The 14,645-nt window shown below is 51.8% G+C and overlaps 2 long non-coding RNA genes across 2 annotated transcripts; both read left to right on the top strand.

Annotated features, from left to right (window-relative positions):
- The first annotated feature begins 5,010 nt into the window (after positions 1-5,010).
- LOC132540224 (uncharacterized) lies at positions 5,011-6,685 on the top strand. Its single transcript, XR_009551433.1, has 2 exons — positions 5,011-5,165; positions 6,210-6,685. It is a non-coding gene; the product is annotated as an uncharacterized LOC132540224 (long non-coding RNA).
- A 6,040-nt stretch (positions 6,686-12,725) lies between these two features.
- LOC132540223 (uncharacterized) lies at positions 12,726-14,057 on the top strand. Its single transcript, XR_009551432.1, has 3 exons — positions 12,726-12,805; positions 13,670-13,808; positions 14,013-14,057. It is a non-coding gene; the product is annotated as an uncharacterized LOC132540223 (long non-coding RNA).
- Positions 14,058-14,645: the final 588 nt, after the last annotated feature.

The following is a 14,645-nucleotide window of genomic DNA, read 5'->3' as shown; positions in this document are numbered from 1 at the left end:
CCAAGCCCCTAAACCCACAGCTCCTAAACACCACAGCCCACTAACCCACAGCCCTCAAACCCACAACCCCCCAACCAACACCCCAAAACCCACAGCCCACAAAAGCGCAACCACCAAACCCATAGCCCCCCAATCCACAGCCACCCAAACCAACAGCCCCAAAACCCACAGCCCCTAAATCCCAGAACCCCCAAACCCACAGACCCAAAAACCAACAGCTCCCCAAACCCACAACCCCAAACCCACAGACCCCCAATCCAAAGCCCTCACCTAACAGCCACCAAACCCGTTCCCCCAACTCACAGCTCCCAAATCATATTTCCCCAGACCCACAAGCACTGAGACCCTCACAACCCGACAATCACAACTCCCAAACCTCACATGCCCAAGACCCTCACAGCCCCCAGACCATCACAGCCCCCCTCCTTACAACCTGCAGATTCACAGCCCCAGATCCTCTCAGCCCACAGGCCGCCATCTGACCACAGGCCCCCTCTCCCACGATCCCACTCACCATGTTGATCTCTGACACCATGTTGATACTGGAGATGTCTATGTTCATGCTGACAGCCACCAGGGGGGTCCTGTGGGGCAGCAGTGACCACAGGCCTGAGTGTGGGCAGCAGCCCTGATGGCGCAGCCCAGCCCAGCATCCAATTGCAGCCCCCACTCCTCCAATAGGGTCCCAGCCCGCTGGAGGGGGAAGATCTCGGAGTCCCAGCCTGACCGAGGGGCTGTTCTGTGGTCCTCCTGCTGGAGGGGGCAGTTCCGGGTGCCCCCACGCAATCTAGGGTGCAGACGGAGGGGTCCTGGCCCTAAGGGGGCGGCCATTCTCAGGGTCCCCCCGCTGGAGGGGGCAGTTCCGGGGCCCTCACCCGGTCTGGAGTGCAGACAGCGGGGTCCTGGCCCAATGGGGGCGGCCATTCTCAGGGTCCTGCCAGCTGCTGGGGTGCATTTAACCCCAGTGCAGCCCCGCGCCCCCCTGCCAGGCTTGCAGGATAAGCACCTCTGTTCACACACCGCAGCCAGCAGTACCAGAAGGGCCAGAGCCAGCAGCCCCTGAGCCCGTGTCTTCCATCCTGTGGCTGTGCTCCCAGCAACCACACTGGCTGAATGTGGGGCAGCACATGCACAGGTGCGCCAGCGGGGACAGGGAGGGGTGCAGAGGGGTGAGCAGGGGAGGGGCAAAGCCGGGCAGAGCACCCCAGCCGCTCCCAGGCAGAGAACCCCAAGGAACATCCTGAGGAATGCCCCAGAAGAGCACTGTGCCTAAGCACGCATGGAGCATCCCCAGGCCCCTGAATACCCTCAGACCCCTCCTCCCCTCAGCACCCAGGGCCCCTGAACACCCTCAGGCCCCATCCTCTCAGCACCCCAAGCCCCAGAATACCCTCAGGCCCCAATATCCCCTGAGCACCCCAGGCCCCTGAACACCCTCAGGCTTCCTTCTCTTCTCAGCACCCCAGGCCCCAGAACAACCTCAGGCCCCCTCCTCCCCTCAGCACCCCAGGCCCCTGAACACCCTAAGGTCCACTCCTCCTCTCAGCACCTCAAGCCCCTAAACACCCTCAGGGCCCCTCCATTCAGCACCCCAGGTCTCTGAATACCCTCAGGCCTCCTCCTCCACTCAGCACCCCAGGCCTCTGAACACCCTCAGGCCCCCTACTCCCCTCAGTCAACTGGTCCTGTCCACTCACCTGCTAAGTCAGTCACGGGGTCCTGTCACTCAACTAATCCAGATAGTGGGTGCTCTCTACTCTCCTGCTAAGATAGTCAAGGGTCTGTGTGAAAGCCACTTGTGAGTCAAGATCCACCTCTTTCTCAGGTCATGAATCAAGGCTCCACATCAGGATGACAGCACCAGTGCAACACAATCCACAGCTCACAGCAACCACCTGCCCCAGATCAGCTCCATGGAGGACAGCACTTGGCAGAGGACTCTACAGACCCCCACATAAGAAGAGAAACAGCTGCACCCTTCCCTATCATGTAGTCTCTGTGTACCCCCTAAGGAAGCATGTAAAGTGTAATTTAAGTCAGGTGTCCATTTCTCTCTCCAGGTCTCTGTGGCAAGTTGTTCTATACTCCTCTTGATTATGCTCCACTGCCTGCTGTTCTAGGTGACCCTTCTGCAGATCCCTTGACCTATCTGGAGTTCTCTTTTCTGTGCAGTGCAATGTTGTGGTCCAGTTTCTTCTGCAGGTTTCAACCCAATTTCCCCAATACAATTTGTTGACTTGCTCTCTACAAGAAACCCACCTGAGCTTCTAAGACAAAGCAGCACCCACTGGTAGAAAATGGTAGAAAGCTGCTCCCACTAACAGAAGGTGACTTTAAAAAAGGAAGGAACAACTTGGGCATTGCTTGATTATTAGGGACCCATAATAACATGAAGGGGTTACATGGATTACCCTGTCTATGAACCAAATAAGGAGCAGAACATACATGAAACATATTCATAAGATGAGTCACATTAACAACCATACAATTAAGAGTAGATTTCAATACTCAGTGTGATACAGTGAATGTCCCCCTATCTATCAGATGTGCAAATGTGCCCAGTAGAAAGTGGAACATTCCTATCATGGGTTGGGGGAGGGATAGTTAATGGAACACCATCACCTGAGCTGACATTAGAAAAACAGTTTCCACCAATCACAGGGCACTGGGACAGTCCACATTCCGATGGGGGGGTAAGAAAAGCTGTCCCTCAAGCACCCAGTATAGGTTGGGGTTGCTGCAGGGGGAGGGGACATGCTTCTTTCAGAGGGCCTGTCACCCCCCAGGCCAGCACCCAGACAGTCCGTGTAGTCCAAGACTGTCTCTGTCGGGATGACCTCCCCCAGGCCCCCACCCCCACTGGACATGGGCTGCCCTGGCCAACAGCTTCCACTGGTCTCCTGGCAACAGGTCAAGCAGTTGGCATCTCTGATTCTGAGCTGACCTCTGATCAAGAGATTGCTCTCTCCAGGTCTGATCCCTATGCGGTGAACTGCTCCCTCCTGTCCTTTATTCAGAAAACGAGGACTTGTCCTGCGATCAACAGCACCTGTATCAGGTGGACAGGAACACTAAGGGGCAGGGGAGGTCAGGGGAGGTGTGGGATCAGGGTGGGGGGTGGCCTCTCTGGGCCACATTTGGGTCCTGCCCCTAACACACACACACACACACACACACACACACACACACACACACACCTGTGCGGAGATATTACCACTGGAATATTCAGATCCTACTCCAGCTCAGTGTCCAATTCAAGGTCCAAGCAATTCAAGGTTCCTTCTGGGGTGTGTCCTCCCCAATTACCCATCATGGAACAGGGTGACATGTCTGGGACCTCTGGGCAGAAGAGGAGCAGAGGCACAAGACCTAAGACGAGAGCCTCCAAAAGAAGCCATGCCTCCTCTGACAGCTCAGGGGTCCATCAGGTCACTGTGGGCAGGGCTGCACCAACAGAAGCACAGGGGTCCTCAACCAAAACTCCTAGGAAGGGAGCCCAGAAGAGGAGCCATTCCCCCTCTGCTGCTGCCCTGGCTGCTGGTGATGCCTGCACTGCAGGCCCCTCCAAAGAGACAGCAGACATCACCTTGCCCAGTGCGGGGAGTGACTCGGACAACCTGAGACATGCTCGTTCCAAGCAGGGGACGATGTCCCAGAGTCCCTCAGCCACAGCCTTTTCCTCCTCTGGCGCCCTGGGTGCAATGGGCTCGAAAGCCCCCGGCTCTGGCTCTGATACTGACCCAGCACAGATGCGGCAGACCCCCACAGCCAAGAGTACTGTCCCTCGATTTGCATTATACATGGCAGAGGTCTACCCAGGCAGGGCCAAGGTTGTGGGAAGGACAGCTCCCACCGCAGTGTCGAGAGCTGACCCCAGCAACAGCAACAGGGGTGATGGGGGCACTGCCAAGAGCAACCCTCAGGTCCCAAGCCAAGATCCTTGCAGCACACAGGGGAGCCAGGGCACAGTTCAGGTATCCCCTGTGCAGGTGCTCCCTGGGGGCCACACAGGGAAGGATACCAGGACCCCCACCTCTACCAGTGGTCCCTCCAGTGTAGCACACTCCAGCACAGGAGCAGATGGGGTGCCCTCCTCCAAGGCAGGCATTGCTCCCCACGACTCCACTGCACCCCCAGTGACTCAGAGCTCCTGCTCTACACTACCCATGGTGAGGGCACAAACCAGCAGCCAGCCCCCGTCTACAACTGCCCAGGTTGATGGCAATGCTGGCAATGCAAGGGAAACAGGTATCACCACTCTGCCCAGTGGAGGGACTCACACTGGCACTCTGAGCCATGATCTTTCCAAACAGGGAACTGTGACCCAGGGTCCCTCAGCCACTGCCTTTTCCTCCTCTGGCGCCCTGGGTGCAATGGACTCCAAAGCACCCAGCTCTGAGACTGACACAACACAGATGCAGCACACCCCCACAGCCAGGAGTACTGTCCCTAGATTTGTCATCTACATGGCAGAAGTCTACCCTGGCAGGCCCAAGGTAGTAATAGGTACTGCTCCCACCACAGTGTCCAGAGCTGACCCCAGCAACAGCAACAGCAACAGGGGTGATGGGGGCACTGCCATGAGCACCCCTCAGGTCCCAAAGCAAGATCCTTCCAGCACACAGGGAAGCCAGGGCACAGTCCATTCATCCCCTGTGCAGGTGCTCCCTGGGGGCCACTCAGGAAAGGATTCCAGGACCCCTACCTCTGCCAGTGGTCCCTCCAGTGGAGCACCCTCCAGCAAAGAGCAGACGGGGGGCCCTACTCCATGGTGACCCCAGGTAATTGGGGCTCCTGTGCTACATTGTCCACCGTGGGGGCCAAAACCAACAGCCAGCCCACATCTGCTGTTTTGCAGGCTGAAACCCCCTCAGGCATTCCCACCACTTCTGCAGGGACAAGAGATAGCAGCCTACACAATGCTGGAGACAGGAGAGTGGGTGCTATCACCATGCAGCAGACACTGAGCCTGGGGGACTCGACCAACATGGGGAGTGTGGGCCTGGGTAACTCAACCACTGCCCTGTCCTCCTCTGGATCCCTGGGTGGGAAAGAACACAGGGCCTGCAGGTATCACAGGAAAAGAAAGTCCACCACTGCACCATCTGAAGTCGGCATGCCCGGTGCTGGCACCACAGACACCAGTGACTTGGAGTCACCTAACAGTAAGTTGCAGGCTCTGAGCCTTACCCATGCTAGCATTCCGGGGACTGAGGCCCAGGGTTCAATGACTACTGCTCTGTCCTCCTCTGGGAACCAGGGTGGGAAAGACCACAGAGTGTGCAGAACAGTCAAGAATAGGAAATCTACCACTGCACCATCTGGAGTCACTCCTTCTGGTGGTCTGGGAGCAGGTCCCTCTATTAGCGTCAACCTGTCTGGAGGCACAGCTCACACAAGCATTCCTGGTGCTGGCAACAGAGCCACCAGAGATATAAAGCCAGCAATAAGGAAGCTGCAGGCTCTAAGCCTTAATCATGCCAGCATTGCAGGGACTGTGGCCCATGGTAACTCAGCCAGTGCCCTGTCCTCCTCTGGGGCCCTGCATGGGAAAGAACACAGGGCCTGCAGGGAGGACAGTAAAAGGAAATCTGCCACTGCACCATCTAGAGTCATTCCTCTTGGTGCTCTGGGAGCAGGTCCCTTGAATAGTCTCAATCTGTCTGGAGGGGCATCTCACTCAAGTCTTCCGGACTCTGGCACCAGAGTCACCAGTAACTTGAATTTCCTTATCAGTAGGCTACAGGTTCTGAGCTTGAGTGACTCCAACACAGGGCTGACTGTGGCCCAGGGTCCTTTACCCACTGCCCTGTCCACATCTTGGGCCCTGGGTGGGATGGACCACAGATCAGCCAGGTCTGCCAGAAGGAAAACCACCACTGCTCCATCTGGAGTCACCACTTCTGGTGCCCTGGGGGCAGGTCCTAAGGTTCCCATCCTGTCTGGAGGGGCAGCTCACTCAAACCTTTATGCTGCTGGCACCAGCGTCTCCAGTGGCTTGGCTTCAATTATAAGTAAGATGCAGGCTCTGACCCTAACCCATCTGAGCATTCCTGGGACTGTGGCCCAGGGTCACTCTGCCACTGTCCTGTCCAACCCTGGGCTCTCTATGAGGAAGGGCCTCAGAGCTTCAAGTTCTGACTGCAGACCCAGGCAGACCAACACAACCCCAACTGGGGCCCCCGCCTTTCCTGCCCCTTCATCTGCAGGTCTCCCTGCAAGTGCTGCAGCCCCTCCAAAGACCACTCCCACAGTCAAGTCCAGAGCTGGGAGCCGGGATGACTATGAAATCCACACCCTCATCACTGGCCTGGCAGCTCTGCACATTTAGCTTACATGTCTCGGGATGATTTTATTTTATTGTATTTTTATTTGATAGACTTAAACTTAGAGAAAAGAAGAGAGGGAATTAGAGAATAAGAAAAAGATACCTGCTGTACCTGTTTCACAGATTTTGAAGCTTCTCCCTGCAGGTGGGGAGCAGGAATTGGAACTCAGATACACACACACTGTCATGTGGCAATGTGTGTGGTTAACCAGGGGGACAGCCACCAACATTTGTTCTTTATTTAAATTTATTTTTCAACTTAACTTTTTTCATTTGGAGTTTTTTATTTCATTATTTTACTTAGTTATTACTATATCTATTTTTAATTTACTAGATTAAAGCATATTTTATTTTTTATTCTGTCTACTATTAGTTTATTGTATGAACCTTTTATTTCAGTATTTCCAATCACTGCTGGGACTTGGTTCCTTAACAATGCTACACATTGCTCCTGGTATTAGTCTTATTTTCTGCTCCCCATTTTTCGTTCTATGTATGTAATAAAAGTATTGATATAGATATAGTCAACACAAGCCGGTAGGGGCTTGGCATCCACCTGCATGTTACGCTTTAATTTCTTGCCACCAGGCTTCATGCCTTCACAGTGACCCCCCACTATCCTGGTGGTCCTATTTATATATTTTTCCCTGGAATAGCAACTTTGAAGGCAGGAGGAGATAGATAGGGAGAGAGAGTACCAGCAACTTCCCGCCGGGGTGTGGACCACGGTGCAACATCTGGTCTTGAACACAGTGACCTGTAGAGCAGCAGACTTGCAGGGCAGTGTGGCCAGCAGCTGGGGCTCTGGAGGGACTCAGTTGCACGGCTGATGCTAGATGTACCCTGTGACTGTGGCCAGTCTGCCTCCCCACCCCCAGGAGTATCATCTGCAGCATGGGAAACACCACATTAGAGTGACCTGGAGACCCTCAGCAAAGACCTGCTCAGTAAGTGTCTAGGGGATGCTCCTCTGATCCCTCTATTCTCAGTGGGAGGAGGCCCAGGTACAGTGTGAATCTCAAACCAAACAAATAGAGCCTACATGCAGGACAGTTCCCTGCTCCTCCTCAGTGACCTGTCTTGTCTGTCAAACAGTCCAGCCTTACACAGACTCATTTTAGCGATTACTGGTGGAGAGATCAGACTAAGTCTGCCTTAGCAGTTTTCATGTGTTAGCACTAAAGAGCAAGTCTCAGAAGTCCAGAAACACTCACAGATACACAGTGTTTTCATGGAGACCCTGGGCGACTCCTACAGGGCACTTGGCTGATGAGCATCCTGGGCAGAGTCCAGGACGGCTGTTCTCTGGGCAGCATGCAGCTGACAGGGTGGATCCTCACTCACAAGTAGCTTTCACACAGACCCTTGAGTTTTATTTTAACTCAGGTATTATTTCTCACAACATAGCAATCCTCCAGTCTCCCCATTAGTACACACTCACTCAGCTCTTCTTCTGATCCAGGACCTACTCTGGTCCTGGAACCTGCACAGGGAGGACAAAGAGTCCTTGGTAGAGAGATAGAGATTGAGAGAGAAAGAGAGAGCGAGAGAGATAAATAGAGAGAGAGATGAGATATATGAAGCACAGTTAAGAAGAGACTACAAGCAAAGCTCTATAGCTTCTGGTCACCATTCACACTTCTCCCAAAGTATAGATGGTCAAGGCTTCCCATTGAGGAAGGGATGGGTATGTGTTCAACTAAGAGCCTCTCTGGATTTGCCCTTGTACTCTTATTACACATTCAGTTAAATGAATGCATTTATATCACTTCCTAACACTGATATGATTGCTGTGATGTGCAGGTTCCTCTTCTTCTCTTATATATATGACAGCATATGGGACTGCAGCCCAGGAGGTGGAGCCTTGGCTGGAGTTGGACCAAAAAGTAAGTGCTCCCTGGAGTCGGGCTGTAGTGCAGTGGGTTAAGCGCAGGTGGCACAAAGCACAAGGACTGGCATAAGGATCCCGGTTCAAACCCCGGCTCCCCACCTGCAGGGGAGTCACTTCACAGGCGGTGAAGCAGGTCTGCAGGTGTCTATCTTTCTCTCCCCCTCTCTGTCTTCCCCTCCTCTCTCCGTTTCTCTCTGTCCTATCCAACAACGACAACAACAACAATAATAACTACAACAATAAATCAACAAGGGCAACAAAAGGGAATAAATAAATAAAAATTAAAAAGAGTAAGTGCTCCCAAGTTCAATCCTTGACACCACATGTTCCAGAGGTATTGTCTGTGTAGGTCTCTCTCCATCACTTTACACAAGTAATAAATCTTTGAAGATTTCTAGCAGCTATTAAAGAACTTAAATCTCACTTATGCTTTTCTAGTATTTCCTTCCTAACTTCCCTGGTGACACACTGCTACTGCCCCCTACTAGATGGGTTGATTCTGTTGCCTACAGTGAAATAATTCTGCATGCTGACTTCACTGAGTCTCCTGTGTGCTGGGCCTGTGAACACACCAGCTGGCCAGGGGCCAAGGTAACAGGGGCTGAAGGGCACCTGTCAGTAGGACCAGTGACTTCCAAGAGAGCGGGCATTATTGGACAAGCCAGAACAGCAGAGAGGAGTTGCCACAGAGACCTGGAGAGAGAAGTGGACACCAGGCTCTTGTAGAGTGAGTTCTTCACAGTGAGAAGGGACCAGTGGAATTTGCCCCACAGAAAAATAGCCTGCAGTGCAGGAAGGCCACATATTCTGTGAGGGCTCAGCTCCTACACCCCTCTGAGGACCTCAAGAGGCCCCTTCTTTCTGCCTTCATCATGTGGGAGGGTGCCTTGAGCAATTCAGACTAAGAGTGCCCAGAGGATAAGCTGTGGGCCCACTGCTCAGTGTGACAAGTCACCCAGGGCAGAATGCAATGTGCTCACAACCTCAGCCAGTTGTACCATTTATTGGAAGAAAAAAAAAACATAGAGGTTATGAGCACTGATCTGGTAAACATGCCCATAGCTTTCCTCAATCCCAGGTGAGAAGGGGATTATGCAGTGAGACACCAGCAGGTGGGAGAGAGGCCTCCCCACAGCTGTGAGGTCACCAACATCCTGGTTCCCTTTAGCACAAGAAAAAGTGAGCATGAGAGGTAATTGGACAATTCCAACAGGAAGGTAACTTGGCATTTTGTGATATTTTTGGTCTCTAAACAATTAAAATTGACATAAGCACAATGCACTTAAAATTAGCCCCAACAGCGGTCCCTAGTTCCACTCAAATTAAATATTGGTGGGAAACACTGCACTGCCAGGTGCTAAATCACCCTTAATGGAAGCTCCTATAACAGCCTGGAGAGCCTGAGTGACTCCATAGAGAGCTTGGCCGGTGAGCATCCTGGACAGAGATAAGGAGGGCTGCAAGCTCTGCAGAATATGCCTAGGGTATTGGATACATGACTCAGTCAGGAACAGGCTTTACACAAACTCATGAATTGTCATCTTTACTAAGGTCCAGCTACCCACTCTACCTCCTTCTCCTTCACAACACAGCCAACAACATTTCTGCATATCAGCCAGCACACATACAAGCCTTCTTAAGAGACAAGGACTCCTATGATGCTGGGGTCTCATCCTAGGAAGAGTAAAGAGGGCCTGCCACTGAGAGAAAGAGAGACAGAGACAGAGAGAAAGAGAGATGACCTAATGCTAAAAAGAGATGAAGAAACTAGGAGCAGGTTGTACACCTTCGGGCCGTGCAACACATCAGTGTAGACAGTTAAGCCTTCCTAGCTGGTGAAGGAAGGGTCTACATTCATCTGAGAGCATGAGAAACTCCTCTGGATTTACACTTCTTCTTTCACACATTGAGTGAAATGCATGGCTTTCTGTCATTTCATAGCTCTGGAAGGATTGCGATATGCAGGTCACTCTTTTTCTCTTATAAATGACAGCATATGGAAACTGGAGGCCATGAAGTGGAGTCTTGCATGGAGTTGAAGAAAACAGGAAGTGCTCCCAAATTCAATGCTTGACATCACATGTGACAGAGCAGTGGCCTGGGCAGATTTTTCTGCTTCACACGTAAGACAAATAATACATCTCTAAAAATGTGTGGAAGGAACTTAGGAATTCAAATCTCATTCATGTTTTCTACTATTTCTTTCCTAATATCACTGGTGACACACCCAGGGCCTCTGGCAGTACCAGCAGGCAGGACAGTAGGAAAATGGGCTTTAGGGCACTTGACAGTGGAGTCAGTGGCATTGGCGGGAGGGTCACTAGGACAACAGGCAGTGGAAGGCAGGCCACAGGAGCAGATACCAGCTTGGAAAGAGACCTGAAGAGAGAAGTGAACCCCCGACTCTGATACAGTGAGTTCTTCCTACTAACAGGGGACCAGAGAACCTTCCCCAACAGAAAAAGAGCTGCCACTGCAAGGTGAAAACCTGGGTGCTGTGGGGTTCAGCCCCTGCTCCGCCCTGAGTGAATAAAGAGGCTCTGTACACCCTGCCTTCTCCTGGAGGGGCTGTGTGCAGGGAGGTGCAGGCAGGGAACAGCTGAGGAGCACGTGCAGTGAGGAGCCCCCAGGCCCCTGCAGTCTACCTTCATCATGTGGGAGGGAGTTTAGAGCTGCACCCAATAGGAACACCAGATTATGAGCTATGGGCCGGAGTTGGAGAGAAACATTAAGTGCTCTCAAGGTAGATCTAGGATAGCACATGTACCAGAGAGATGATCTGGGTAGGTCTCCATCCTAGGTGAGAGAAATAATAAGTGTTTGAAGATGAGTGGCAGCTATTAAAGAATTTGAATCTCATACATGTTTTTTCAAATATTCCCTTCCAAAAGTCACTGGTGACACACTGCTATTTCCAAAATTAAATGAACTGATTCTGGTGCAACAGTAGAACAACTCTGCATGTTGGCTGGGATTTGTCTCCTGTGTACCTGGGCATGTGACCACACCAGCAGGCTGGAGACAGGGATGACATGGGCACTGAGGCATATGTCAGTGGGGCCAGTGACATCTGCAGGAGCATCTCTGAGGATGGCAGCCAGTAGAGGACATACCAGAACCAGAGGCCAGTTTGCCACAGAGACCAGGACAGAGAAGTGGACTTCTGATTCTTGTACAGTGAGCTCTTCACAATTAGCATGGGCAATTGGAGCAGGATGGACAACTGGAGCTTTCCTCACAGACACAGAGCTGGCACTGCAGGCAGGACACACTGGCTGTGTGGGGTGCAGCCTCTGCTCCCCTCTGAATAAGTATAGAGGATCTGCATACCCTGGCTTCTCTGGGAGGAGCTGTGGGGAGGTGACACACACAGGGAGCAATTGAGGAGTGAGTGCAGCAGCAAGGAGCCTCCAGTCCCCTTCAGTCTACATTCACCATGGGGGAGGGGCCCAAGGGCTACACCCAAGAAGGGCACCCAGAGCAGGAGCTTTGGACCCATTGCTGACTGTGGGATTCCACCCTGAGAGAAGCCATTCATTCCCACAATATGCAGCCCATGAGAGTGGTTTTAGAGAGAAAAGCACTTTGGGTTGCAAGCCCTGACCATGGCAACAGGCCAGTGACTTTCTTTAATGCCAGGTGAGAAAGGTGAATAGTAACATACCAGCAGCAGGCATGGGAGAAGCATCCATATAGCTCTGGTGTCACCAGCTTTCAGATTCCCGTGATCACAGGCAGACCAAGAGGAAGATTGGACAATTCCAACAGGGAGCTAATTATTGCACTTCAAGATCTTTCTGATCTCCAGACTTCATTAAACTATGATACAGGATTAGCAAAATCAGCATTTCCTAGCTCCACTCTGGTTTTGTTCCAGTGGGAAACACTGCACCCTAGGCACTTGGACTACTTAACAGAAGCTCCCACACAGCTGCATGCACAGTCTGGTGACTCCATCAGAGCACTTGGCCAGTGAGCATCCTGGGCAGAGAGACAATGAGGGTTGCAAGCTCTGCAGAGGCTTCCTCATGTGGTGCATCCCTGACTTGGTCAGGAGTGGCCTTCACACAGACTCCTGAGTTGTCTTCTCTGCTCAGGTGCAGTCACCCTCTCACTCTCTGTCTCCTCCTACTCCACAACATGGCCACCCCCATCTCTCCCTGTCAGAACACACAGCAGCCATTCCTCAGAGCCAAGGACTCATCTGGTCCTGGTGTAACACCTGATGAAGAGACAAGGAGTTCCTGCCTCATGGAAACAGAGGACAGAAAGACAGACACTGTGATGAAGAGACTAAAAACAAAGTCGTTCACCTTCTGGTACTTAAGAACAACAGAGTTGGTCAAAATGTAGATTGGAAAGGCTTTCTAGACAGTTAAAGAAGACACTGTATTAATTTAAGAACATGGGCAACCCCTTTGCACTTGCACATTCATTCCCATATATTAAATGAATGGTTTCATGTCATTTCCTAGCTCTAATATGATGACTGTCCTATACAGGTGACTCTCTTTCTCTTACATATGATGGAATATGGCAACTGCTGCCCAGTAGGTTAAGACTTGGCTGAGGCTGGAGAGGAAAAAGTAAGTGCTCCCAAGTTCAATCCCTGACATTTAAGGTGCTAGGGTGATGATCTGTAGATATCTTTTTACTTCACATATTAAGAGAAATATTTCTTTGAAGATGGATGACAGTTATTAAAGAATTCAAATCTCATTTATGTTTGCTAATGTTTCTTCCTAACATCACTAGTGACATACTTCCACTGTTCCAGTTCCACGTGTCCATTATGGTACCACACTGAAATAATCCTTCCTGTTGACAGGGTGAGATTTCCCTGCACCAGGATCCTGCATCCACACAAGCAGGCCTGAGGCAGGGGTATCATAGGATTTAGGACACGTGTCAGTGGAACCAGTGGGATCTACAGCAGGGTCTCCTAGATGCGCAGGCAGTGGAGCATAATCGAGAGGAGCATAGAACAACATGCCACAGAGACCTGGACAGAGAAATGGACACCCATCTCTGGTAGTGTGAACTCTCCACACAAAGGAGGGACCCAAAGAGATTCCCACACAGAGCAAGAACTGTCACTGATTCCATATTCTGTAGGGGTTCAGCCCCTGCACCCGTCTGAGTAACTGAAGAGGCCCCAAACACCCTGCCTGCTCCTGGAGGCCATGTGAGGGAGGAGGGTTAGTCAGGGAGCACCTGAGGAGTGAGTGTAGTGAGGAGCCTCCAGGCCTCTTCTCCCTGCCTTCTCCATGTGGGAGAGAGCCTAGGGCTGTACCCAATAAGGGTGCCCACAATTTCTGAGTCTGGCTGCTATTGATCCAATATGCCCACAATGTTCAGCCCCTGGGACTGCTTTGGGAAGAAAAGCAAGGGGGTTACCAGTTGTCATCTCGTAGACATTCCCTTGACCTTCCTTAATCCATTGTGAGAAGGCTAGTGAGGCAGCGCCACTGGGGATGAGAGAAGCCTCCCTACTGATCTGGGATCACCAGCATCCATCCATCCGGCCAACCTACAGCACAGACATTATACAGAAGTAGTAAAGGAGGAACTGCCAATGCCAACACCAAGGTACCTACTGCATTCCGTGACCATTATTATCTCTGAACTTCAAGGTGTAAACTCATTCCAATTTACGTGAGCAAGAAAACGCTTTCCAAGCTCCACTCAGGGTTGCAGCACAGTGGGGAATACTGCTCTCAGAGGAACTCAGAGATCCTAAGCTTAGCCCCATTCAGAGCAGTACAGACTGGGGGACCACCTGTGCACTTGTAGGTGAGGCTCCTGGCCAGAGACAGAAAGAGAGAGGCACAAGTTTAGTCTGGGGAACACAACCCAGGTGAGTGAAGTGAGCTGTACCCAGGTCCCTTCCCTGTACCTTGAAGGCATGCATCCCAGCACCTACCTGGGAGGCTCCACATAGAGTTAGGGTGTGTTTTTTGAGGGGTGTGGAGTGCAAACCCCCCCAGCCCCAGGACACAGCCTGATTGAGTACGCATGCCAATGATCTTCCTTAACCCAGGCGGAGAATAGGGAGCACGGAGGCAGCAGCAGGAGGAGGAGGAAAGCTCACACCACATCTCTGGAGTCAGGGACACCTGTGTACCCATTAGCACATGGAGAAGCCAGCATGGGCCGAGTGAAGACCGCATAGTTTTCTCAGGAAGGTATCTATTTTTCATTTCAGCTTTCATTCCCATCTCTATTTGATTAAAAGTGATAGTTATTAATAACTGTAGTTATGAATGTTGTCATCCTTATGGGATAGGATAGAGAGAAATGGAGAGAGGAGGAGAAGGTAGAGAGGGGGAGAGAAAGAGGGACACCTGCAGACCTACTTCACTATCTGTGAAGTGACTCCCCTGCAGGTGGGGAGCCAGTGGGCTCAAACCTGGATCCTTAAGCCAG

The sequence above is a fragment of the Erinaceus europaeus genome, chromosome 9, assembly GCF_950295315.1.
Source record: "Erinaceus europaeus chromosome 9, mEriEur2.1, whole genome shotgun sequence".
NCBI classification, from domain to species: domain Eukaryota; kingdom Metazoa; phylum Chordata; class Mammalia; order Eulipotyphla; family Erinaceidae; genus Erinaceus; species Erinaceus europaeus.
Note: the sequence above shows the minus strand (reverse complement) of the source record. Positions and strands in the feature narration are given on the sequence as shown.